Here is a 25,161-nt window from a genome sequence, read left to right as displayed (position 1 = left end):
AGCACAGTTCATTTGTTCTGAGCAAGCTCACTCTTCTGAAACTATAGGAAACACAGTAGAGTAGAAGAGTGCTCTTTTCTCAAAAGCAGAGTGTGTTTCTTGTAAGGCGAGTTAGTGTTTGTTTCCCATTAATAAAAGGAATTGAATCACATGCAGTTTCTGGTCCTACGAGCAGGAGTTGTTATCTGGTAAAAAAAGTCACTGATGTTCTCCCATTGCAATAGCAGTGCAAATGGTACTCCATTCCATATCATGGAAGTACAGTGTATTGGACTGAAGAGAAGCTACTGATCTTGTCAGTTTTTTAAGGAGAGTTGAACCAGATATGGCCCGTGTGTGTTGGAAGCACTGCTCTTATGTTTTGAACAAGCTAAATTCTCTGGTCCTATAGGAAACACAGTAGAGTAGAAGCATGCACTTTTCTCAAAAGCAGAGTGTGTTTCTTGTTAGGCGAGCTAGTGTTTGTTTCCCATTCATAAATGGAGTTGAATCACAAGCAGTTTCTGGTCCAATGAACAAGAGTTGTTATTTAGTAAGAAAAGACACTATTGTGCTCCCATTTCCATACACAAAGCAAATAGCACTCACATCTGTTCCAAGCAAGTACATTGTATTAGACTGAAGAAAAGCTACTGTTCTTGGCAGTTTCCTAAGCAGAGTTGAACTAGATATGGCCCCTGTGTGTAGGAATCACATTTCTTTCGTTCTGAGCAAGCTCACTGTTCTGGCCCTAAAGGAAACACAGTAGAGTAGAAGAGTGCTCTTTTCTCAAAAGCAGAGTGTGTTTCTTGTAAGGCGAGCAAGTGTTTGTTTCCCATTCATAAACAAAGTTGAATCACATGCAGTTTCTGGTTCCAGGAGCAAGAGTTGTTTTCTGGTAAGGGAAGTCACTACTGTGCATCTATTGCCATTCACAGTGCTAATAGCACTCACGTCTGGTCCCAGCAAGTACATTGTATTTGACTAAAGAGAAGCTACTGTTATTGTCAGTATCCTAACCAGAGTTTTACTAGATATGGCACGTGTGTGTAGGAACCACAGTTCTTTTCTTCTGAGCAAGCTCACTCTTCTGGTCATATAGGAAAAACAGTAGAAAAGAATAGTGCTCCTTTCTAAAAAGCAGAGTGTGTTTCTAGTAAGGCGAGCTAGTGTTTGTTTCCCATTCATAAAGGGAGTTGAATCACAAGCAGTTTCTGGTCCTACGAGCAAGAGTTGTTTTCTGGTAAGGAAAGTCACTATTGTGCTCCCATTGCCATACACATTGCTAATAGCACTCCTGTCTGTTTCCTACAAGTACAGTGTATTGGACTGAAGAGAAGCTACTGTTCTTCCCAGTTTTCTAAACAGAGTTGAACTAGATATGACCTGTATGTGTAAGAAGCGCAGTTCTTTTTTTCTGAGCAAACTCACTCTTCTGGCCCTATAGGAAACACAGTAGAGTAAAGGAGTGCACTTTTCTCAAAATTAGAGTTTGTTTTTTGTAAGGCGAGATAGTGTTTGTTTTCCACTCATAAACAGATTTGAATCACATGCAGTTTCTGGTCCTACAAGCAAGAGTTGTTTTCTGGTAAGGAAAGTCACTATTGAGCTCCCATTGCCATACACAGTGCAAATAGCACTCTCGTCTGTTCCCAGGAATTACTGTGTATGGGACTCAAGAGAAGATACTATCCTTCTCAGTTCCAAGCAGAGTTGAACTAGATATGCCCTGTATGTTTAAGAAGCACAGTTCTTTTGTCTGAGGAAGCTCACACTTCTCGCCCTATTGGAAACACAGTAGAGTAGAAGAGTAGACTTTTCTCAAAAGCAGAGTTTGTTTCTTGTAAGGAGAGCTAGTGTTTGTTTCCCATTCATAAAGAGAGTTGAATCACATGCAGTTTCTTGTCCTATGAGCAAGACATATTTTCTGGTAAGGAAAGTCACTATTGTGCTTTCATTGCAATACACAGTGCGAATAGCACTCGCGTCTGTTTCCTGCAAGTAAAGTGTATTGGACTGAAGAGAAGCTACTCTTCTTGTCCGTGTCCTAAGCAGAGTTGAACTAGATATGGCCTGTAAGTGTAAGAACCACAGTTCTTTTTTCTGAGCAAGCTCACTCTTCTGGCCCTATAGGAAACACAGTAGATTAGAAGAGTGCACTTTTCTCAAAATTAGAGTATGTTTCTTGTAAGGCGAGATAGTTTTTGTTTTCTACTCATAAACAATTTGAATCACATGCAGTTTCTGGTCCTGCAAGCAAAAGTTGTTTTCTGGTAAGGATAGTTACTATTGTGCTGCCATTGCCCTACACAGTGCAAAGAGCAATCATGTGTGCTCCCAACAAGTACAGAGTATTGGACTTAAGAGAAGCTATTCTTCTTGTCAAATTCCTAAGCAGAGTTGATCTAGATATATCTCGTGTGTGTAGGAAGCACAGTTCTTTTGTTCTGAGCAAGCTCTCTGTTCTGGGCCTACAGGAAACACAGTGAGGTAGAAGAGTACTCTTTTCTCAAAAGCAGAGTGTGATCCTTGAAAGGCGATCTAGTGTTTGTTTTCCATCATAAATGGAGTTGAATCACATGCAGTTTCTGGTCCTATGAGCAAGAGTTGTTTTTTGGTCAGGAAAGACACTATTTTGCTCCCATTGCCATAAACAGAGCAAATAACACTCACATCTGTTTCCAGCAAGTACAGTGTATTCGACTGAAGAGAAGCTACTGTTCTTGGAAGTTTCCTAAGCAGAGTTGAACTAGATATGGCTCCTGTGTGTAGGAAGCACAGTTCTTTCGTTCTGAGCAAGCTCACTGTTCTGGCCCTAGAGGAAACACAGTAGAGTAGAAGAGTGCTCTTTTCTCAAAAGCAGAGTGTGCTTCTTGTAAGGCGAGCAAGTGTTTGTTTCCCATTCATAAACAATGTGGAATCATATGCAGTTTCTGGTTCCACGATCAAGAGTTGTTTTCTGGTAAGGGAAGTCACTATTGCGTTTCCATTGCCATTCACAGTGCTAATAGCACTCACTTCTGTTACCAGCAAGTACAGTGTATTGGACTGAAGAGAAGCTACTGTTCTTGTCAGTATCCTAAGCAGAGTTTTACTGGATATGGCACGTGTGTAGGAAGCACAGTTCTTTTGTTCTGAGCAAGCTCACTCTTCTGGCCATATAGGAAAAACTGTAGAGAAGAAGAGTGCTGTTTTCTCAAAAGCAGAGTGTGTTTCCAGTAAGACGAGCTAGTGTTTGTTTCCCATTCATAAAGGGAGTTGAATCACAAGCAGTTTATGGTCCTATGGGCAAGAGTTGTTTTCTGGTAAAGAAAGTCACTATTGCACTCCCATTGCCATACACATTGCTAATAGATCTCGCGTCTGTTCCCAGGAAGTACAGTGTATGGAATTGAAGAGAAGATACTGTTCTTGTCAGTTTTCAAGAAGAGTTGAACTAGATATGGCCTGTATGTGTAAGAAGCACAGTTCTTTTTTCTGAACAAGTTCACTCTTCTGGCCCTTTAGGAAACACAGTAGAGTAGAAGATTGCACTTTTCTCAAAATTAGAGTTTGTTTTTTGTAAGCAGAGATAGTGTTTGTTTTCCAGTCACAAACGGATTTGAATCACATGCAGTATCTGGTGCTACAATCAAGAGTTGTTTTCTTGTAAGGAAAGTCACTATTGTGGTCCCATTGCCATACACATTGCTAATAGCACTCGCATCTGTTCCAAGGAAGTACAGTGTATGAAATTGAAGAGAAGATACTGTTCTTGTCAGTTTTCAAGAAGAGTTGAACTAGATATTGCCTGTATGTGTAAGAAGCACAGTTCTTTTTTCTGAGCAAGCTCACTCTTCTGGCCCTTTAGAAAACACAGTAGAGTAGAAGATTGCACTTTTCTCAAAATTAGAGTTTGTTTTTTGTAAGCAGAGATAGTGTTTGTTTTCCAGTCACAAACGGAATTGAATCACATGCAGTTTCTGGTGCTACAAGCAAGAGTTGTTTTCTTGTAAGGAAAGTCACTATTGTGGTCACATTGCCATACACAGTGCAAATAGCCCTCGCGTCTGTTCCCAGGAAGTACAGTGTAATGGACTGAAGAGTAGCTACTGTTCTTGTCATTTTCCTAAGCAGAGTTGAACTAGATATCGCCCGTGTGTGTAGGAAGCACAATTCTTTTGTTCTGACCAAGCTCACTTTTCTGGCCCTATCGGAAACTCAGTAGAGTAGAACAGTGCTCTTTTCTCAAAAGCAGAGTGTGTTTCTTGTAAGTTGAAATAGTGTTTTTTACCCATTCATAAACGAAGTTGAATCACATGCAGTTTCTGGTCCTATGAGCAAGAGTTGTTTTCTTATAAGGAAAGTCACTATTTTGGTCCCATTGCCATACACAGTGCAAATAGCCCTCGCGTCTGTTCCCAGGAAGCACAGTGTAATGGACTGAAGAGTAGCTACTGTTCTTGTCATTTTCCTAAGCAGAGTTGAACTAGATATCGCCCGTGTGTGTAGGAAGCACAATTCTTTTGTTCTGACCATGCTCACTTTTCTGGCCCTATCGGAAACTCAGTAGAGTAGAACAGTGCTCTTTTCTCAAAAGCAGAGTGTGTTTCTTGTAAGGTGATCTAGCGTTTGTTTCCCCTTCATAAAGGGAGTTGTATCACATGTAGTTTCTGGTCCTACAAGTAAGAGTTGTTTTCTGGAAAGGAAAGTCACTATTTTTCTCCCTTTGCCATACACAGTGCAAATAGCACTCGTGTATGTTCCCAGCAAGTACTGTGTATTGGACTGAAGAGAAGTTACTGTTCTTGTCAGTTTTCTAAGCATAGTTGAGCTAGATATGGCCCGTGTGTAGGAAGCACATTTCTTTTGTTCTGAGCAAGCTCACTGTCCTGGGTCTATAGGAAACACTGTGAGGTAGAAGAGTGCTCTTTTCTCAAAAGCAGAGTGTGTTTCTTAAAAGCCAATCTAGTGTTTGTTTTCCATCATAAACAAAGTTGAATCACATGCAGTTTCTGGTCCTATGAGCAAGAGCTGTTTTCTGGTAAGGAAAGTCACTATTGCGTACCCATTGCTATTCACAATGCTAATAGCACTTGCATCTGTTCCCAGCGTGTCCAGTGTATTGGACTGAAGAGAAACTACTGTTCTTGTCAGTATCCTAAGCAGAGTTTTATTAGATATCACCCGTGTGTGTAGGAAGCACAGTTCTTTTTTTCTGAACAAGCTCACTCTTTTGACCATATAGGAAAAACAGTAGAGAAGAAGAGTGCTGTTTTCTCAAAAGCAGAGTGTGTTTCTAGTAAGGCGAGCTAGTGTTTGTTTCCCATTTATAAAGGGAGTTGAATTACAAGCAGTTTCTTGTCCTACGAACAAGAGTTGTTTTCTTGTAAATAAAGTAACTATTGCGCTTCCATTCCACGCAGAGTTGAACTAGATATGGCCTGTATGTGTAAGAAGCACAGTTCTTTTTTCTGAACAAGCTCACTCTTCTGGCTCTTTAGGAAACACAGTAGAGTAGAAGAGTGCACTTTTCTCAAAATTAGAGTTTGTTTTTTGTAAGGAGAGTTAGTGTTTCTTTTCCACATATAAACGGAATTGAATCACATGCAGTTTCTGGTGCTACAAGCAAGAGTTGTTTTCTGGTAAGGAAAGTCACTATTGTGCTCCCATTGCCATACACAGTGCAAATAGCCCTCACGTCTGTTCCCAGGAAGTACAGTGTAATGGACTGAAGAGAAGCTACTGTTCTTGTCAGTATCCTAAGCAGAGTTTTACTGGATATGGCACGTGTGTAGGAAGCACAGTTCTTTTGTTCTGAGCAAGCTCACTCTTCTGGCCATATAGGAAAAACTGTAGAGAAGAAGAGTGCTGTTTTCTCAAAAGCAGAGTGTGTTTCCAGTAAGACGAGCTAGTGTTTGTTTCCCATTCATAAAGGGAGTTGAATCACAAGCAGTTTATGATCCTTTGGGCAAGAGTTGTTTTCTGGTAAAGAAAGTCACTATTGCACTCCCATTGCCATACACATTGCTAATAGCATTCGCGTCTGTTCCCAGGAAGTACAGTGTATGGAATTGAAGAGAAGATACTGTTCTTGTCAGTTTTCAAGAAGAGTTGAACTAGATATGGCCTGTATGTGTAAGAAGCACAGTTCTTTTTTGTGAACAAGCTCACTCTTCTGGCCCTTTAGGAAACAAAGTAGAGTAGAAGAGTGCACTTTTCTCAAAATTAGAGTTTGTTTTTTGTAAGGAGAGTTAGTGTTTCTTTTCCACACATAAACGGAATTGAATCACATGCAGTTTCTGGTGCTACAAGCAAGAGTTGTTTTATGGTAAGGAAAGTCACTATTGTGGTCCCATTTCCATACACAGTGCAAATAGCACTCGTGTCTGTTCCCAGGAAGTACAGTGTATGGAATTGAAGAGAAGCTACTGTTCTTGTCAGTTTCCTAACCAGAGTTGAACTAGATATGGCAGGTGTGTGTAGGAAGCACAGTTCTTTTGTTCTGAAAAATCTCATAATTCTGGCACTGTAGGAAACACAGTAGAGTAGAAGTTTGCACTTTTCTCAAAATTAGTGTATGTTTCTTATAAGGCGAGATAGTGTTTGTTTTCCACTCTTAAACAGATTTGAATCACATGCAGTTTCCGGTCCAACAAGCAAGAGTTGTTTTCAGGTAAGGAAAGTTACTATTGCGCTGCCTTTGCCATACACAGTGCAAAGAGCAATCGTGTCTGGTCCCAGCATTTACAGTGTATTGGACTGAAAAGAAGTTACTCTTCTTGTCAAATTCCTAAGCAGAGTTCAACTAGATATCGCCTGTGTGTGTAGGAAGCACAACTCTTTTGTTCTGAGCAAGCACACTCTTCTGGCCCTATCAGAAACCCAGTAGAGTAGAAGAGTGCTCTTTTCTCAAAAGTAGAGTGTGTTTCTTGAAAGTTGAATTAGTGTTTTTTTCCCATTCATAAACGAAGTTGAATCACATGCAGTTTCTGGTTCTATGAGCAAGAGTTGCTTTCTGGTAAGGAAAGTCACTATTGTGCTCTCATATCCAAACCTAGTGTAAACAGCACTTGCGTCAGTTCCCAGCAATACAGTATATTGACCTGAAGAGAAGCTACTGTTCTTGTCAGTCTCCTTAGAAGAGTTAAATTAGATAAGGCCGGGTGTATAGTAAGCACAGTTCATTTTTCTGAGCAAGCTCACTCTTCTGGCCCTATATGAAACACAGTAGAGTAGAAGAGTGCTCTTTTCTCAAAAGCAGAGTGTGTTTCTTGTAAGGTGATCTAGTGTTTGTTTCCCATTCATAAAGGGAGTTGTATCACATGTAGTTTCTGGTCCTACAAGCCAGAGTAGTTTTCTGGTAAGGAAAGTCACTATTTTTCTCCCTTTGCCATACACAATGCAAATAGCACTCGCATCTGTTTCCAGCAAGTAGAGCTTATTGGACTGATGAGAAGCTACTGTTCTTGTGCGTTTGCTATGCAGAGTTGAACTTGATATGGCCTGTGTGTATAGGAAGCACAGTTGTTTTGTTCTGAGCAAGCTCGCTTTTCTGGCCCTTTAGGAAAAACAGTAGAGTAAAAGAGTGCTCTTTTCTCAAAAATAGAGTGTGTTTCTTGTAAGGCGAGCTCGTGCTTGTTTCCCATTCATAAAGAGTGTAAAATCACATGCAGTTTCTGGTTGTACTAGCAAGAGTTGTTTTCTGGTAAGGAAAGTCTCCATTGCTCTCCCTTTGCCATACACAGTGCATATAGCACTCGTGTCTGTTCCCAGCAAGTACAGTGTATTGGACTGAATAGAATCTTCTGCTCTTGACAGTTTTCTAAGCAGAGTTGAACCAGATATGGCCCGTGTGTGTAGGAAGCACAATTCTTTTGTTCTGAGCAAGTGTACTGCTCTGGCCCTATGGGAAACACAGTAGAGTAGAAGAGTGCTCTTTTCTCAAAAGCAGAATGTGTTACTTTTATCATTATCTAGTGTTTGTTTCCCATTCATAAAGAGAGTTGAATCACATGAAATTTCTGGTCCTACGGGCAAGAGTTATTTTCTGTTAAGGAAAGACAGTATTGTGCTCCCATTGCCATACACAGTGCAAATAGCCCTCGTGTCTGTTCCCTGCAAGTATCAGTATTGGACTGAAGAGAAGCTACTGTTCTTGTCAGTTTCCTAAGCAGAGTTGAACTAAATATGACCCATGGGTGTAGGAAGCACATTCCTTTTGTTCTGAGCAAGCTCATTCTTCTGGCCTGTTAGGAAACACAGTAGAGTAGAAGAGTGCTCTTTTCTCAAAAGCAAAGTGTGATTCTTTAATATGAGCTAGTGTTTATTTCCATTCATAAACGGAGTTGAATCTCATCCAGTTTCTGGTCCTATGAGCAAGAGCTGTTTTCTGGTAAGTAAAGTCACTGTTGTGCTCCCATTGCTATACACAGTGCAAATAGCACTCGAGTCTGTTCCAGCAAGTACAATGTAATGGACTGAAGAGAAGCTACTGTTCTTGTCACTTTCCTAAGCAGAGTTGAACTAGATATGGCCCATGAGTGTAGAAGCACATTTCTTTTGTTTTAAGCAAGGTCATTGTTCTGTCCTTATAGGAAACACAGAATAGTAGACGAGTGCTATTTTCTCAAAAGCAGAGTGTGTTTCTTGAAAGGCGACCTAGTGTTTTTTTCCCATTCATAAACGGAGTTGAATCACATGCAGTTTCTGGTTGTATGAGCAAGAGTTATTTTCTGGTAAGGAAATTCACTATTGTGCTCCCATTTCTAAGTATAGTGCAAATAGCACTCACGTAAGTTCCCAGCAAGTACTGCATATTGGACAGAAGAGAAGCTACTGTTCTTGTCAGTTTCCTTATCAGAGTTAAAATAGATTGGGCTGGTTGTATACAAGCACAGTAGTTTTGTTCTGAGCAAGCTCACTCATCTGTCTCTATATTAAATGCAGTACAGTAGAAGAGTACACTTTTCTCAAGAGCAGAGTGTGTTTCTTGTAAGGTGATCTAGTGGTTCTTTCCCACTCATAAAGGGAATTGTATCACATGTAGTTTCTGGTCCTACAAGCAAGAGATGTTTTCTGGTAAGGAAAGTCACTATTTTTTCCCATTGCCATGCACAGTGTAAATAGCTCTCACATCTGTTCAAACCAAGTACAGTGTATTGGAATGAAGAGAAGCTACTGTTCTTGTCAGTTTCCTAAGCAGAGTTGAACGAGATATCGCCCGTGTGTGTAGGAAGCACAATTCTTTTGTTCTGACTAAGCTCACTCTTTTGGCCCTATCAGAAAGCCAGTAGAGTAGAAGAGTGCTCTTTTCTCAAAAGCAGAGTGTGTTTCTTGTAAGTTGAGATAGTGTTTAATTCCAATTCATAAAAGAAGTTGAATTACATGCCGTTTCTGGTTCTACGATCAATTGTTGTTTTTTGGTAAGGAAAGTCACTATTTCGCTCCCATTGCCATACACAGTGCAAATAGCACTCGTGTCTGTTTCCAGCAAGTACAGTTTATTGGACTGAAGAGAAGCTACTGTTCTCGACAGTTTGTTGTGCAGAGTTGAACTAGATATGACCTGTGTGTATAGGAAGCACAGATCTTTGGTTCTGACCAAGCTCACTCTCCTGGCCCTTTAGGATACACAGTAGAGTAGAAGAGTGCTCTTTCCTCAAAAGCGAAATGTGATTATTTGAAGGCGAGCTAGTGTTTGTTTCCCATTCACAAACGAAGTTGAATCACATGCAGTTTCTGTTCCTATGAGGAAGTGTTGTTTTCTGATAAGGAAAGTCACTATTGTGCTTTCATTGCAATACATAGTGTAAATAGCACTCACGTCAAACCCCAGCAAGTATAGTGTATAGGACTGAAGAGAAGCTACTGTTTTTGTCAGTTTTCTAAGCAGAGTTGAACCAGATATGGTCTGTGTGTGTAGGAAGCACAGTTCCTTTGTACTGAGCAAGCGCACTGTTCTGGCCCTAGGGGAAACACAGTAGAGTAGAAGAGTGCTCTTTTCTCAAAAGCAGAATGTGTTACTTTTATCATGATTAGTGTTTGTTTCCCATTCATAAACAGAGTTGAATCACATGCAGTTTTTGCTCCTACGGGCAAGAGTTGTTTTCTGGTAAGGAAAGTCACTATTTTTCTCCCATTGCCATACACAGTGCAAATAGACCTCCTGTAGGTTCCCAGCAAGTACAGTGTATTGGAGTGAAGAGAAGCTACTGTTCTTGTCAGTTTCCTAAGCAGAGTTTAGCGAGATATGGCCCGTGTGTAAGAAGCACAGTTCTTTTGTTCTGAGCAAGCTCACTGTTCTGGCCCTATAGGAAACACAGTAGAGTAGAAAAGTGCTCTTTTCTTAAAAGCAGATTATGTTTCTTGTAAGGCGAGCTACTGTTTGTTTCCCAGTCAGAAAATGAGTTGAATCACATGCAGTTTCTGGTCCTACATGCAAGAGTTGTTTTCTAATAAGGAGAGTAACTATTGCGCTCCATTTGCCATACACGGTGCAAATAGCACTCGCGTCTGTTCCCAGCAAGTTCAGTGTATTAGACTGAAGAGAAGCTACGGTTCTTGTCAGTTTCCTAAGCAGAGTTGAACTAAATATGGCCCATGTGTATAGGAAGCACAGTTCTTTTGTTCTGAGCAAGCTCACTGTTCTGGCACTATAGGAAACACAGTAGATTAGAAGAGTGCTCTTTTCTCAAAAGCAGAGTGTGTTTCTTGTAAGGTGAGCTAGTGTTTGTTTCCCAGTCAGAAATGGAGTTGAATCACATGCAGTTTCTGGTCCTACGAGCAAGATTTGTTTTCTGGTAAGAAGAGTCACTATTGCACTCCATTTGCCATACACAGTGCAAATAGCACTCGCATCTGTTCCCAGCAAGTACAGTGTATTGGACTGAAGAGAAGCTACTGTTCTTGTCAGTTTCCTAAGCAGAGTTGAACTAGATATGGCGTGTGTGTGTAGGAAGCACAGTTCTTTGGTTCTGAGTAAGCTCACTGTTCTGGCCCTATAGGAAACACAGTAGAATGGAAGAGTTCTCTTTCATCAAAAGCAGAGTGTGTTAACTCTAAGGTGAGTTAGTGTTTGTTTCCCATTCCTAAAGGGAGTTGAGTCACATGCGGTATCTTGTCCTACAACCAATAGTTTCTTTCTGGTAAGGAAAGTCAATATTGCGCTCCCACTGCCCTCCACCGTGCAAATAACACTCGGGTCTGTTCCCATCAGGTACAGTGTATTGGACTGAAGAGAAGCTACTGTTCTTGACAGTTTCCTAAGAAGAGTTGAACTAGATATGGCCCGTGATTGTAGGAAGCACAATTATTTTTTTTTGAGCAAGCTCACAATTCTGGCCCCAAAGGAAACACAGTAGAATGGAAGAGTTCTCTTTCATCAAAAGCAGAGTGTGTTAACTCTAAGGTGAGTTAGTGTTTGATTCCCATTCATAAACGGAGTTGAATCACCTGCAGTTTCTGGTCCTACGAGCAAGAGTTGTTTTCTGGTAAGAACAGTCACTATTGTGCTCCCATTGCCATAAACAGTGCAAATAGCACTCGTGTCTGTTTCCAACAAGTACAGTTTATTGGATTGAAGAGAAGCTAGTGTTCTTGTCAGTTTCCTATGCAGAGTAGAACTTGATATGGCCTCTGTGTGTAGGAAGCACAGTTCTTTTGTTCTGACCAAGCTCGCTGTTCTGGCCCTATTGGAAACACAGTAGAGTAAAAGAGTGCTCTTTTCTCAAAAGCAGAGTGTGTTTCTTGTAAAGCGAGCTAGTGCTTGTTTACCATTCATAAATAGTGTAAAATCACATGCAGTTTCTGTTCCTATTAGCAAGAGTTGTTTTCTGGTAATGAAAGTCTCTATTGAGCTCCCTTTGCCATACACATTGCAAATAGCACGCGCGTCTGTTCCCAGCAAATACAGTGTAGAGGACTGAAGAGAAGCTTCTGTTCTTGACAGTTTCCTAAGCAGAGTTGAGCAAGGTATGGACCGTGTGTGTAGGAAGCACAGTTCTTTTGTTCTGAGTAAGCTCACTGTTCTGGGCCTATAGGAAACACTGTGAGGTAGAAGTATGCTCTCTTCTCAAAAGCAGAGTGTGTTACTTTTAATGTGAGCTAGTGTTTGTTTCCCATTTTATACGTATTTAAATCACATGCAGTTTCTGATCCTACGAGCAAGAGTTGTTTTCTGGTAAGGAAAGTCACTATTGTGTTCCTATTGCCATACATAGTTCAAATAGCACTCGCGTCAGTTCCCAGCAAGTACAGTGTATTTGACTGAAGAAAATATACTGTTCTTGTCAGTTTCCTTAGCAGAATTGAAATGGATATAGCCTGTGTGTATAGGAAGCACAATTCTTTTGTTCTGAGCAAGCTCACTGTTCTGGCCGATTTAGGAAAAACAGTAGAGAAGAAGAGTGCTGTTTTCTCAAAAACAGAGTGTGTTTCTAGTAAGGCGAGTGAGTGTTTGTTTCCCATTCATAAAGGGAGTTGAATCACAATCAGTTTCTGGTTTTTTGAACAAGAGTTTTTTTCTGGTAAAGAAAGTCACTATTGCACTCCCATTGACATACACATTGGTAATAGCACTCGCGTCTGTTCCCAGAAAGTACAGTGTATGGGACTGAAGAAAAGACACTGTTCTTGTCAGTATCCAAACAGAGTTGAACTAGATATGGCCTGTATGTGTAAGAAGCACAGTTCTTTTTTCTTAGTAAGCTCACTCTTCTGGCCCTATAGGAAACACAGTAGAGTAGATGAATGCTCTTTTCTCAAAAGCAGAGTGTGTTTCTTGTAAGGCGAGCCAGTGTTTGTTTCCCATTCCTAAAGGGAGTTGAATCACATGCAGTATCTGGTCCTACAACCAATAGTTTCTTTCTGGTAAGGAAAGTCAATATTGCACTCCCACTGCCACACCAAGGGCAAATAGCACTCGGGTCTGTTCCCATCAGGTACAGTGTATTGGACTGAAAAGAAGCTACTGTCCTTGTCAGTTTCCTAAGCAGAGTTTAAGTAGAATTGGCCCATGTGTGAAGGACACACATTTTTTATGTTCTGAGCAAGCTCACTGTTCTGAGCCTATAGGAAACACTGTAGAGTAGATAAGTGCTCTTCTCTCAAAAGCAGAGTGTGTTTCTTGTAAGGCGAGCTAGTATTTGTTTCCCATTTTTATGCTTAGATGGATCACATGCAGTTTCTGGTCCTACTAGCAAGAGTTGTTTTCTGGTAATGAAAGACACTATTGCGCTCCCATTGCCATACACAGTGCAAATAGCACTCGGGTCTGTTCCCAGCAGTTACAGTATATGGGACTGAAGAGAAGCTACTGTTCTTGTCAGTTTCCTAAGCAAAATTGAACTAGATATGGCCCGTGTGTGTAGGAAGCACAGTTCTTTTGTTCTGAGCAAGTTCATTGTTCTGGCCCCATAAGAAAAACAATAGAATAGAAGAGTGCCCTTTTCTCAAAAGCAAAGTGTGTTTCTTATAAGGCGAGCAAGTGTTTGTTTCCCATTTACAAACGGAGTTGAATCACATGCAGTTCCTTGTCCTATGAGCAAGAGTTGTTTTCTGGTAAGGAAAGTCACTTTTGTGCTCCCACTGCCCTCCACAGTGCAAATAGCATGCGCATCTGTTCCCAGCAATTGCAGTTTATTGGACTGAAGAGAAGCTACTGTTCTTGACAGTTTCCTAAGCAGAGTTGAACTAGATATGGCCCGTGATTGTAGGAAGCACAATTATTTTTTTTTGAGCAAGCTTACTATTCTGGTCCTAAAGGAAACACAGTAGAATAGAAGAGTTCTCTTTAATCAAAAGCAGAGTGTGTTTCCTCTAATGTGAGTTAGCGTTTTATTCCCATTCATAAATGGAGTTGAATCACCTGCAGTTTCTGGTCCTACGAGCAAGAGTTGTTTTCTGGTAAGAACAGTCACTATTGTGCTCCCACCACCATAAACAGTGCAAATAGCACTCGTGTCTGTTCCCAACAAGTACAGTGTATTGGATTGAAGAGAAGCTACTGTTCTTGGCAGTTTTCTAAGCACAGTTGAAGTAGATATGGCCCGTGTGTGTAGGAAGCACAGGTTTTTTTTTTGAGCAAGCTCACTCTTCTGGCCCTATAGGAAACACAGTAGAGAAGAAGAGTAGTCTTCTCTGAAAGGCAGAGTGTGTTTCTTGTATGGTGAGCTAGGGTTTGCTTCCCATTCATAAATGGAGTTGAATCACATGGAGTTTCTTGACCTACGAGCAAGACTTGCTTTCTGGTAAGCAAAGGCACTTTTGTGCTCCCACTGCCCTACGCAGTACAAATAGCACTCACATCTGTTTCAAGCAAGTACAGTGCATTGGACTGAAGAGAAGCTTCTGTTCTTGTGAGTTTCCTATGCAGAATTTAACTAGATACGGCTGTGTGTGTTGGAAGCACACTTTTTTGTTCTAAGCAAGCTCACTCTTCTGGTCCTATAGGAAACACAGTAGAGTAGAAGAGCACTCTTTAATCAAAAGCAGAGTGTGTTTAATGTAAGGCAAGCTAGTGTTTGATTCCCATTCATTAACTGAGTTGAATCAGATGCAGTTTCTGGTACTATGAGCAAGAGTTGTTTTCTGATAAGGAAAGTCACTATTGTGCTCTACTGCCATAAACAGTGCAAATAGCACTCACGTCTGTTCCCAGCAAGTACAGTGTATTGGAATGAAGAGAAGCTACTGTTCTTGTCAGTTTCATATTCAGAGTATAGAAAGATATGGCCCGTGGGTGTAAAACGCACAGTCCTTTTGTTCTGAGCAAGCTCATTGTTCTGGCCAAAGGGGAAACACAGTAGAATAGAAGAGTGCCCATTTCTCAAAAGTAGACTTTGTTTCTTGTATGGTGAGCTAGTGTTTGTTTCCCATTCATAAACGGAGTTGAATCACATGCAGTTTCTGGTCCTACGAGCAAGAGTTGTTTTCTGGTAAGGAAAGTAACTAATGTGATCCCTTGACATACACAATGCAAATAGCACTCTCATCTGTTCTAATAAGTACATTGTATTGGACGGAGGAGAAACTGCTCTTCTTGTCAGTTTCCTAAGCAGAGTTGAACTAGTTATAACCCGGGTGTGTAGGAAGCCCAGTTCTTTTGTTTTGAACAATCCCACTGTTCTGATTCTGTGGGAATCACAATAGAATAGAAGAGTGCTCATTAATCAAAAGCAGAGTGTGATTCCTGTATGGAGAGCTAGTGTTTGATTCCCATTCATAAACGGAATTGAATCACATACAGTTTTTGGTACTATGAGCAAGAGTTGTTTTCTGGTAAAGAAATTCACTATTGTGCTCCCAATGCCATACACAGTGAAAATAACACTCGCGTCTGTACCCAACAAGTACAGAGTATTGGACTGATGAGAAGCTACTGTTCTTGTAAGTTTCCTAAGAAGAGTTGAACTAGATATGGCCCGTGTGTGTAGGAAGCACAGTTCTTTTGTACTGAGCAATCTCACAGTTCTGGCCCTATAGGTAACACAGTAGAAATGAAGAGTGGTCTTTTCTCAAAAGCAGAGTGTGTTTCTTGTAAGATGAGCTAGTGTTTGTTTCCCATTCATAAATGGAGTTGAATCACATGCAGTTCTTGACCTACGAGCAAGACTTGTTTTCTGGTAAGCAAAGTCACTATTGTTCTCCCATTGTCATACAAGTTCAAATAGCACGCTGGTATGTTCCCAGCAAGTACAGTGTATTGGACTGAAGACAAGCTACTGTTCATGTCAGTTCCTAAGCAGAGTTAAACCAGATATGGCCTGTGTGTAGGAAGCACTGCTCCTTTGTTCTGAGCAAGCTCACTCTTCTGGCCCTATGGAAAACACAGTAGAGATGAAGAGTCCTCTTTTCTCAAAAGCAGAGTGTGTTTCTTGTGAGACGAGCTAGTGTTTGTTTCCTATTCATAAACAGACTTGAATCACATGCATTTTTTGGTCCTAAAAGTAAAAATTTTTTTTCTGGTAAGAATGTCAGTATTGTGCTCCCATTGCCATACACTGTATAAATAGCATTTGTGTCTGTTCCCAGCAGGTACAGTGTATTGGACTGAAGAGAAACTACAGTTCTTGTCAGTTTCCTAAGCAGAGTTGATCTAGATATGGCACGTGTGTGTTGAAAGCACAGTTCTTTTGTTCGGAGCAATCTCAGTCTTCTGGCCCTATAGGAAACACAGTAGAGTAGATAAGTGCTCTTTTCTCAAAAGAAGAATGTGTTTTATGTAAGGTGAGCTAGTGTTTGATTCCCATTCATAAATGGACTTGAATCACATGCAGTTTCTGGTCTTACAAGCAAGAGTTGTTTTCTGGTAAGGAAAGTCAAACTGCCATACAAAGTGCAAATAGCACTCGGGTCTGTTCGCATCAAGTACAGTGTATTGGATTGAAGAGAAGATACTGTTCTTGTCAGTTTCCTAAGCAGAGTTTTACTAGATATGGCGGGTCTGTAATGGTAGCACAGTTTTTTTGTTCTGAGCAAGCTCACTGTTCTGAGCCTATAGGAAACACTGTAGAGTAGAAGAGTGCTCTTTTCTCAAAAGCAGAGTGTGTTTCTTGTAAGGCGAGCTAGTGTATGTTTCCCATTTTATACTTAGATGAATCACATGCAGTTTTTGGTCCTACCAGCAAGAGTTGTATTCTGGTAAGGAAAGTCACTATTGCGCTCCTATTGGCATACACAGTGCAAATAGCACTCACATCTGTTCCCAGCAGTTACCGTGTATTGGACTGAAGAGAACCTACTGTTCTTGTCAATTTCCTAAGCAGAGTTGAACTAAATATGGCCTGTGTGTGTTGGAATCACAGTGCTTTTTTCTGAGCAAGCTAACTGTTCTGGCCCTACAGTAAACAGAGAAGAGTAGAAGAGTGCACTTTTCCCAAAATTAGAGTTTGTTTCTTGTAAGGCGAGATAGTGTTTGTTTTCCACTCATAAACGGATTTGAATCACATGCAGTTTCTGGTCCTACAAGCAAGAGTTGTTTTCTGGTAAGGAAAGTTACTATTGCACTGCCATTGCCATACACAGGGCAAAGAGCACTCGTGTCTGGTCCCAGCAAGTACAGTGTATGGGACTGAAGAGAAGCTACTCTTCTTGACAAATTCCTAAGCAGAGTTGAACAAGATATATCCCGTATGTGTTGGAAACACAGTTCTTTTGTTCTGAGTTAGCTCACTCTTCTGGCCATATAGGAAATACAGTAGAGAAGAAGAGTGCTGTTTTCTCAAAAGCAGAGTGTGTTTCTAGTAAGGCGAGCTAGTGTTTGTTTCCCATTCATAAAGGGAGTTGAATCACAATCAGTTTCTGGGCCTATGAACAAGAGCTGTTTTCTGGTAAAGAAAGTCACTATTGTGCTCCAATTGCCATACACATTGCTAATAGCACTCGCATATGTTCCCAGGAAGTACAGTGTATGGGAATGAAGACAAGACACTGTTGTTAGTTTCCAAGCAGAGTTGAACTAGATATAGCCTGTATGTGTAGGAAGCACAGTTCTTTTGTTCTGAGCAAGCTCACTCTTCAGGCCCTATAGGAAACACAGTAGAGTAGTAGCGTGCTCTTTTCTCTAAAGCAGAGTGTGTTTCTTCTAAGATGAGCTAGTGTTTGATTCCCATTCTTAAACGGAGTTGAATCACATGCAGTTTCTGGTCCTATGAGCAAGATCTTTTTTTCTGGTAAGGAAAGTTCTAATGTGCTTCCATTGCCTTACACAATACAAAGAGCACTCGCCTCTGTTGCCAGCAAGTACAGTGTATTGGATGGACGAGAAGCTACTGTTCTTGTCAGTTTCCTAAGCAGAGTTGAACTAGATATGGCCCGTGTGTGAAGGAAGCACAGTTTTTTTGTTCTGAGCAATCTTACTGTTCTAGCCCTATAGAAAACACTGCAGAATAGAAGAGTGCCCTTTTCTCAAAAGCAGAGTGTGTTTCTTGTAAGGCGAGCTAGAGTTTGTTTACCTTTCATAAACGGAGTTGAATCACATTCAGTTTCTGGTTCTACGATCAAGAGTTGTTTTCTGGTAAGGAAAGTCACTATTGTGCTCCCATTGCCATATTCAGTGCACATAATACTCGCGTATGTTTCCAGCAAGTACAGTTATTTGACTGAAGAGAATCTACTGTTCTTGTGAGTTTCCTGAGCAGAGTTGAACTATATATGACCCCAGTGTAGGAAGCACAGTTCTTTTGTTCTAAGCAAGCTCATTATTCTGGACCAATAGGAAAGAGAGTAGAGTAGAAGAGTGCTCTTTTCTCAAAAGCAGCTTGTGTTTCTTGTAAGGCAAGCTAGTGTTAGTTTCCCATTCATAAACGGAGTTGAATCATACAGGTTTTGGTCCAACAAGCAAGAGTTGTTTTCTGATAAGGAAAATCACTAATGCGCTCCCATTTACATACACAATGCAAATAGCACTCGTGTCTGTTCCCAGCAAGTACCGAGTATTGGACAAAAGAGAAGCTAGTGTTCTTGTCAGTTTCCTAAGCAGAGTTGAACTACTTTTGGCCGTGTGTGTAGGAAACACAGTTCTTTTTTTCTGGGTCAGCTCACTCTTCTGGCCCTATTGGAAACACAGTAGAGTAGAAGAGTGGTCTCTAATCAAAAGCAGAGTGAGTTTCTTGAAAGGCCAGCTAGTATTTGTTTACCATTCATAAACAGAGTTGAATCACATGCAGTTTCTGTTCCTACAAGCAAGAGTTTTTTTATGGTAAAGATAGTCACTAATGCTTCCCATTGCCATACAAAATGCAAATAGCACTCGCGTCTGTTCTCACCAAGTACAGTTTATTGGACTGAAGAGAAACTACTGTTCTTGTCATTTTCCTAAGCAGAGTTGAGGTAGATATGAGCCATTTGTTTAGGAAGCACAGTTCTTTTGTTCTGAGCAAGCTCACTGTTCTGGACTTTAGGAAACACAACACAGTAGAAGAGTGTTCTTTTCTTAAGACAAAGTGTGTTTCTTGTAAGGCAAGCTAGTGTTTTTCCCATTCATAAACGGAGTTGAATCACATGCTGTTTCTGGTCCTTAGAGCAAGAGTTGTTTTCGGTTAAGGAAAGTCACTATTGCGCTCCCATGGACATTCAGTGTGCATATAGCACTCGCGTCTGTTCCCAGCAAGTACAGTGTATTGGACTGAAGAGTAGCTACTGTTCTTGTCGGTTTCCTAAGCAGAGTTGAAGTAGATATGGCCCGTGTGTGTAGGAAGCACAATTATTTTCTGCTGAGCAAGCTAACTGTTCCGGCCTTTGGAAACACAGTAGAGTAGGACAGTACACTTTTCTCAAAAGCAGAGTGTGTTTCTTGTAAGGCGAGCTAGTGTTTGTTTTCCATTCATAAACTTTGATTAATCACATGAAGTTTCTGGTCCTATGAACAAGAGTTGTTTTCTGGTAAGGAAAATCACTATTGCGCTCCAATTGCCATACACAGAACAAATAGCACTTGCGTCTGTTCCCAGCAAGTACAGTGTATTGGACAGAAGAGAAGCTACTGTTCTTGTCAGTTTTCTAAGCAGAGTTGAATTAGATATTGCCCGTGTGTGTAGGATTCACAGTTCTTTTGTTCTGAGCAAGCTAACTGTTCTGACCCTATGGAAACACAGTAGAGTAGAAGAGTGCACTTTTCTCAAAAGCATAGTGTGTTTCTTGTAAGGTGATCTAGTGTTTGTTTCCCATTCATAAACGGAGTTGAATCACATGCAGTTTCTGGTCCTATGAGCAAGAGTTGTTTTCTGGTAAGAAGAGTCACTATTGCGCTCATATTGTCATACACTGTGCAAATAACACTCGCGTCTGTTCCCAGCAATTACAGTGTATTGGACTGAAGAGAATCTACTGCTCTTGCCAGTTTCCTAAGCAGAGTTGAACTAGGTATGGCTCGTTTGTTTAGGAAGCACAGTTCTTTTGTTCTGAGTAAGCTCACTGTTCTGGCCCTATAGGAATTACAGTACAGTAGAAGAGTGCTCTTTTCTCAAAAGCAGAGTTTGTTTCTTCTAAGGTGAGCTAGTGTATGTTTCCCATTCATCAACGGAGATGAATCACATGCAGTTTCTGGTCTTACGAGCAAGAGTTGTTTTCTGGTAAGGAAAGTCACTATTGTGCTCCCATTGCCATATACAGTAGAAGAAACACTTGTGTCTGTTCCCAGCAAGTACAGAGTGCTGTGGGATGTTCTGTATGGCAAATATTTTGCTAATTAGTCCATAAATAAAACACTGATTGGCCATTGGCTAGGCAGGAAGTGTAGGTGGGACAAGGAGGAGAATAAAGCTAGGAAGTGGAACGCTAGTCAAAGAGACACTGCCAGTTGCCTCGATGACAAACAGAATGTGAAGATGCTGGTAAGTCACAAGCCATGTGGCAAGGTATAGATTTATAGAGATGGATTAATTTGTGCTGTAGGAACAATTAGCAAGAAGCCTGCCACGACCATAAAGTTTGTAACCAATATAAGTCTCTCTGTTTACTTGGTCGGGTCTGAGTGGCTGTGGGACAGGCAGGTGAGAGAGATTTGTCCTGACTGTGGGCCAGGCAGGAAAACTCTAGCTACAAATTGCATCCAACATTGTGGCAAGAGTTTCTGCCTAAAACCTGAGAAAAAAGATTCTAAAATGGAGCTAAAAACAGTTCCTAATTGTCTCTCTCAAATGAGTGGCAGCTGCTGGTTTGAGCTACTGCTGAGTTTCTAGTGTGTGTGCTCGACCTGCAGTATGGCAGGACTGAGGCCTCTGCAAGTGGCACACTAAGCTGCATGGTGAATTTAGACTTTGCTAGTACAAAACAAACAAAAAAAGTGGTTTCTGGACTACATGCTGCTTGGATAAAAGCATAGACCCATGATAGCTCCCAGAGCCAGCGGTAAAGTACCACGGCCATGTTGGGAAGCTGAGGTGGGTGGAGCCAGCAGCCATAGCTGCTGCAGATTAAAGCAATAGATTCACAATAAGACAGATTCGGATGTAATAGTTTACAATGTGTATAAAATATATGTAGGCTTGAAAGAGACAAAAAAGGTGATATATACAGTTACATAAACAAATACATAGAGTTGTTTTCTCATAAGGAAAGTCACTGTTTAGCTCCCATTGCCATACACAGTGAGTAGCACTCGCATCTGTTCCCAGAAATTACAGAATATTGGACTGAAGAGAAGCTACTTTTCTTGTCAGTTTCCTAAGCAGAGTTGAAGTAGATATGGCCCATGTGTGTAAGAACTACAGTTCTTTTATTCAGAACAAGTTCACATTTTGGGCCCTATAGGAAACACAGTAGAGTAAAAGAGTGCACTTTTATTAAAAGCAGAGTGTGTTTCTGGTAAGGCGAGCTTGTGTTTGTTTCCAATTCATAAATGAAGTTGAATCACATGCAGTTTCTGGTCTTATGAACAAGAGTTGTTTTCTGGTAAAGAAAGTCACTATTGTGCTCCCTTTGTCATACACTGTACAAAGAGCACTCACGTGTGTTCACAGCAAGTACAGTGTATTGGACTGAAGAGAAGCTACTGTTCTTGTCAGTTTCCTAAGCAGAGTTGAACTAGATATGGCCCGTGTGCATGAAGCCCAGTTCTTTTGTTCTGATCAAACTCAGTGTTCTGGAACTATAGGATACTGCGTAGAGTATAAGAGTGCTTTTTTTCACAAAAGCAGAGTGTGTTTCTTGTAAGGCGAGCAAGCGTTTGTTTCCCATTCATAAATGGAGATGAATCACATGCAGTTTCGGGTCCTCCAAACAAGAGTTGTTTTCTGGTAAGGAAAGTCACTATTGTGCTCCCTTTGTCATACACTGTACAAAGAGCACTCGCGTGTGTTCCCAGCAATTACAGTGTATTGGACTAAAGAGAAGCTACTGTTCTTGTCAGTTTCCTAAGCAGAGTTGAACTGTATATAGCCCGTGAGTGTAGAAAGCACAGTTCTTTTGTTCTGAGTAAGCTCTCTGTTCTGTCCCTATAGGAAACACAGTACAAAAGAAGAGTGCTCTTTTCTCAAAAGCCGAGTGTGTTTCTTGGAAGACGAGCTAGTGTTTGTTTCCCATTCATCAACAGAGTTGAATCCCATGCATTTTCTGGTCCTATGGGCAAGAGTTGTTTTCTGGTAAGGAAAGTCACTATTGCACTAACGTTGCCATACACAGTGCAAATAGCACTCGCGTCTGTTCCCAGCAAGTTCACTGTATTGCACTGAAGAGAAGCTACTGTTCTTGTCAGTTTCCAAAGCAGAGTTGAACTAGATATGGCCCATGTGTGTAGGAAGCACAGTTTTTTGTTTTGAGCAAGCTCGCTGTTCAGACCCTAAAAGAAACACAGTAGAGTAGAAGAGTGCTCTTTTCTCAAAAGTAGAGTATGTTTCTTGAAAGGCCAGCAGGTGTTTATTTCCCAATCATAAATGGAGTTGAATCATATGCTGTTTCTGGTCCTTGCTGCAAAAGTTGTTTTCTTGTAAGGAAAGTAACTATTGTGCTCCTGTTGTCATATACAGTTAAAATAGCACTCGTGTCTGTTCCCAGCAAGTACAGTGTATTGGACTGAAGAGAAGCTACTGTTCTTGTCAGTTTCATAAAGAGAGTTGAAGTAGATATGGCCTTTGTGTGTAGGAAGCACAGTTCTTTTGTTCTGTGAATGCTCACTGTTCTGGCCCTATAGGAAACAGAACAGAGTAGAGGAGTGCTCTTTTCTCAGAAGCATAGTATATTTCTTGTAAGGCGAGATAGTGTTTGTTTCCCATTAAGAAATGGAGTTGAATCACATGAAGTTTCTGGTCATCCAAGCAAGTGTTGTTTTCTGGTAAGGAAAGTCACTATTGCGCTCCCATTGCCATACACATTGCAAATAGCACTTGCGTCTGTTCGCAGAAAGTACAGTGTATTGGACTGAAGAGAAGCTACTGTTCTTGTCAGTTTCCTAAGCAGAGTTGAACTAGATATGGCTCGTGTGTGTAGAAAGCACATTTCATTTGTTCTGAGCAAGCTACTTTTCTGGCTCTATGAAAACACAGTAGAGTAGAAGAGTGTTCTTTTCTCAAAAGCAGAGTGTGTTCCTTGTAAGGCAAGTTATTGTTTTTTCCCATTCAAAAATGGAGTTTAATCACATGCAGTTTTTGGTCCTACAAGCAAGAATTGTTTTCTAATAAGGAAAGTCAGTATTGAGCTCCCATTGCCACACACTGTGCATATAGCAGTCCTGTCTCTTCCCAGCAAGTACAGTGTATTGAACTGAAGAGAAGCTACTGTTCTTGTAAGTTTCCTAAGCAGAGCTGAACTATATATGGCCCGTGTGTGTAGGAAGCACATTTCTTTTGTTCTGAGCAAGCTCACTGTGTTGGCCCTGTAGGAAACAGAGTAGAGTAGAAGAGTGTTCTTTTCTCAAAAGCAGAGTGTGTTTCTTGTATGGTTAGATACTGTTTGTTTCCCATTCATAAACAGAGTTGAATCACATGCATTTTCTGGTCCTAGGAGCAAGAGTTGTTTTCTGGTAAGGAAAGTCACTGTTGCGTTCCAATTGCCATACACAGTGCAAAGAGCACTCATGTCTGTTCCCAGCAAGTACACTGTATTGCACTGAAGAGAAGCTACTGTTCTTGTCAGTTTCTTAAGCAGAGTTGAACAAGATATGGTCTGTGGGTGTAGGAGGCCCAATTTTTTGTTCTGAGCAAGCTCGCTGTTTGGGCCCTATAACAAACACAGTAGAGCAGAAGAGTGCTCTGTTCTCAAAAGTAGAGTGTGTTTCTTGAAAGGCAAGCTAGTGTTTGTTTCCCATTCATCAATGGAGTTGAATCACATGCTGTTTCTGGTCCTTACATCAAGAGTTGTTTCCTTGTATGGAAAGTCACTATTGGCTCCCGTTGTCATACACAGTTAAAGTACACTCGTGTCTGTTCCCAGCAAGTACAGTGTATTGGACTGAAGAGAAGCTACTGTTCTTGTCAGTTTCCTAAGCAGAGTTGAACTGTATATGGCCTGTGTGTGTAGGAAACACATTTCTTTTGTTCTGAGTAAGTTCACTGTTCTGTCCCTATAGGAAACACAGTAGAGAAGAAGAGTGCTCTTTATCAAAAGCAGAGTGTGTTTCTTGTAAAGCAAGCTAGTGTTTGTTTCCAATATAAACGGAGTTGAATCACATGCAGATTCTGGTCAAACCAGCAAGAGTTTTTATCTGGTAAGGAAAGTCACTCCTGCGCTCCCATTGCCATACAATGTGCTAATAGCACTCATGTCTGTTCCCAGCGAGTACAGTGTATTGGACTGAAGAGAAGCTACTGTTCTTGTCTGTTTCCTAAGCAGAGTTGAAGTAGATATGTCCCGTGTATGTAAAAAACCCAGTTCTTTTATTCTGTGCATGCTCACTGTTCTGGCCTTATAGGAAACAGAATAGAGTAGAATAGTGCTCTTTTCTCAGAAGCATAGTATATGTCTTGTATGGCGAGGTAGTGTTTGTTTCCCATTCATAAGTGGAGTTGAATCACATGCAGTTTCTAGTCCTACGAGCAAGAGTTGTTTTCTGGTAAGGAAAGTCACTATTGTACTCCCAGTTATATACAGAGTGCAAATAGCACAAGCGTCTCTTCCCAGCAAGTACAGTGTATTGGACTGAAGAGAAGCCACTGTTTTTGTCAGTTTTCTAAGCAGAGTTGAACTAGATATGGCCTGTGTGGGTAGGAAACACAGTTCATTTGTTCTGAGCAAGCTCACTGTTCTGCTCTTTTAAGAAATACAGTAGAGAAGAAGAGTGCTCTTTTTTCCAAAGCAGAGTGTGTTTCTCGTAAGGCAAGCTAGTGTTTTTTTCCATTCATAAATGGAGATGAATCACATGCAGTTTCTGGTCCTGCAAACAAGAGTTGTTTTCTGGTAAAGAAAGTCACTATTGCACTCCCCTTGTTATTCACAGTGCAAATAGCACTCGCGTCTGTTCCCTGCAAGTAGAGTGTATGGACTGAAGGGAAACTACTGTTCTTGTCAGTTTCCTAAGCAGAGTTGAACTAAATATGTCCCGTGTGTGTACGAATCACAATTGTTTTGTTCTGAGCTAGCTCACTGTTCTGGCCTTATAGGAAACACAGTAGAGTAGAAGAGTGCTCTCTTCTCAAAAGCAGAGTGTGATTCTTGTAAGATGAGCTAGTGTTTGTTTCCTATTCATAAACGGAGTATTATCACATGCAGTTTCTGGTCCTACGAGCAAGAGTTATTTTCTGGTAAGGAAAGTCACTATTGCGCTCCCAG

This window comes from Peromyscus eremicus, chromosome 8b (assembly GCF_949786415.1).
Source record: "Peromyscus eremicus chromosome 8b, PerEre_H2_v1, whole genome shotgun sequence".
NCBI lineage: Eukaryota > Metazoa > Chordata > Mammalia > Rodentia > Cricetidae > Peromyscus > Peromyscus eremicus.
This window is presented reverse-complemented; position numbering follows the sequence as displayed.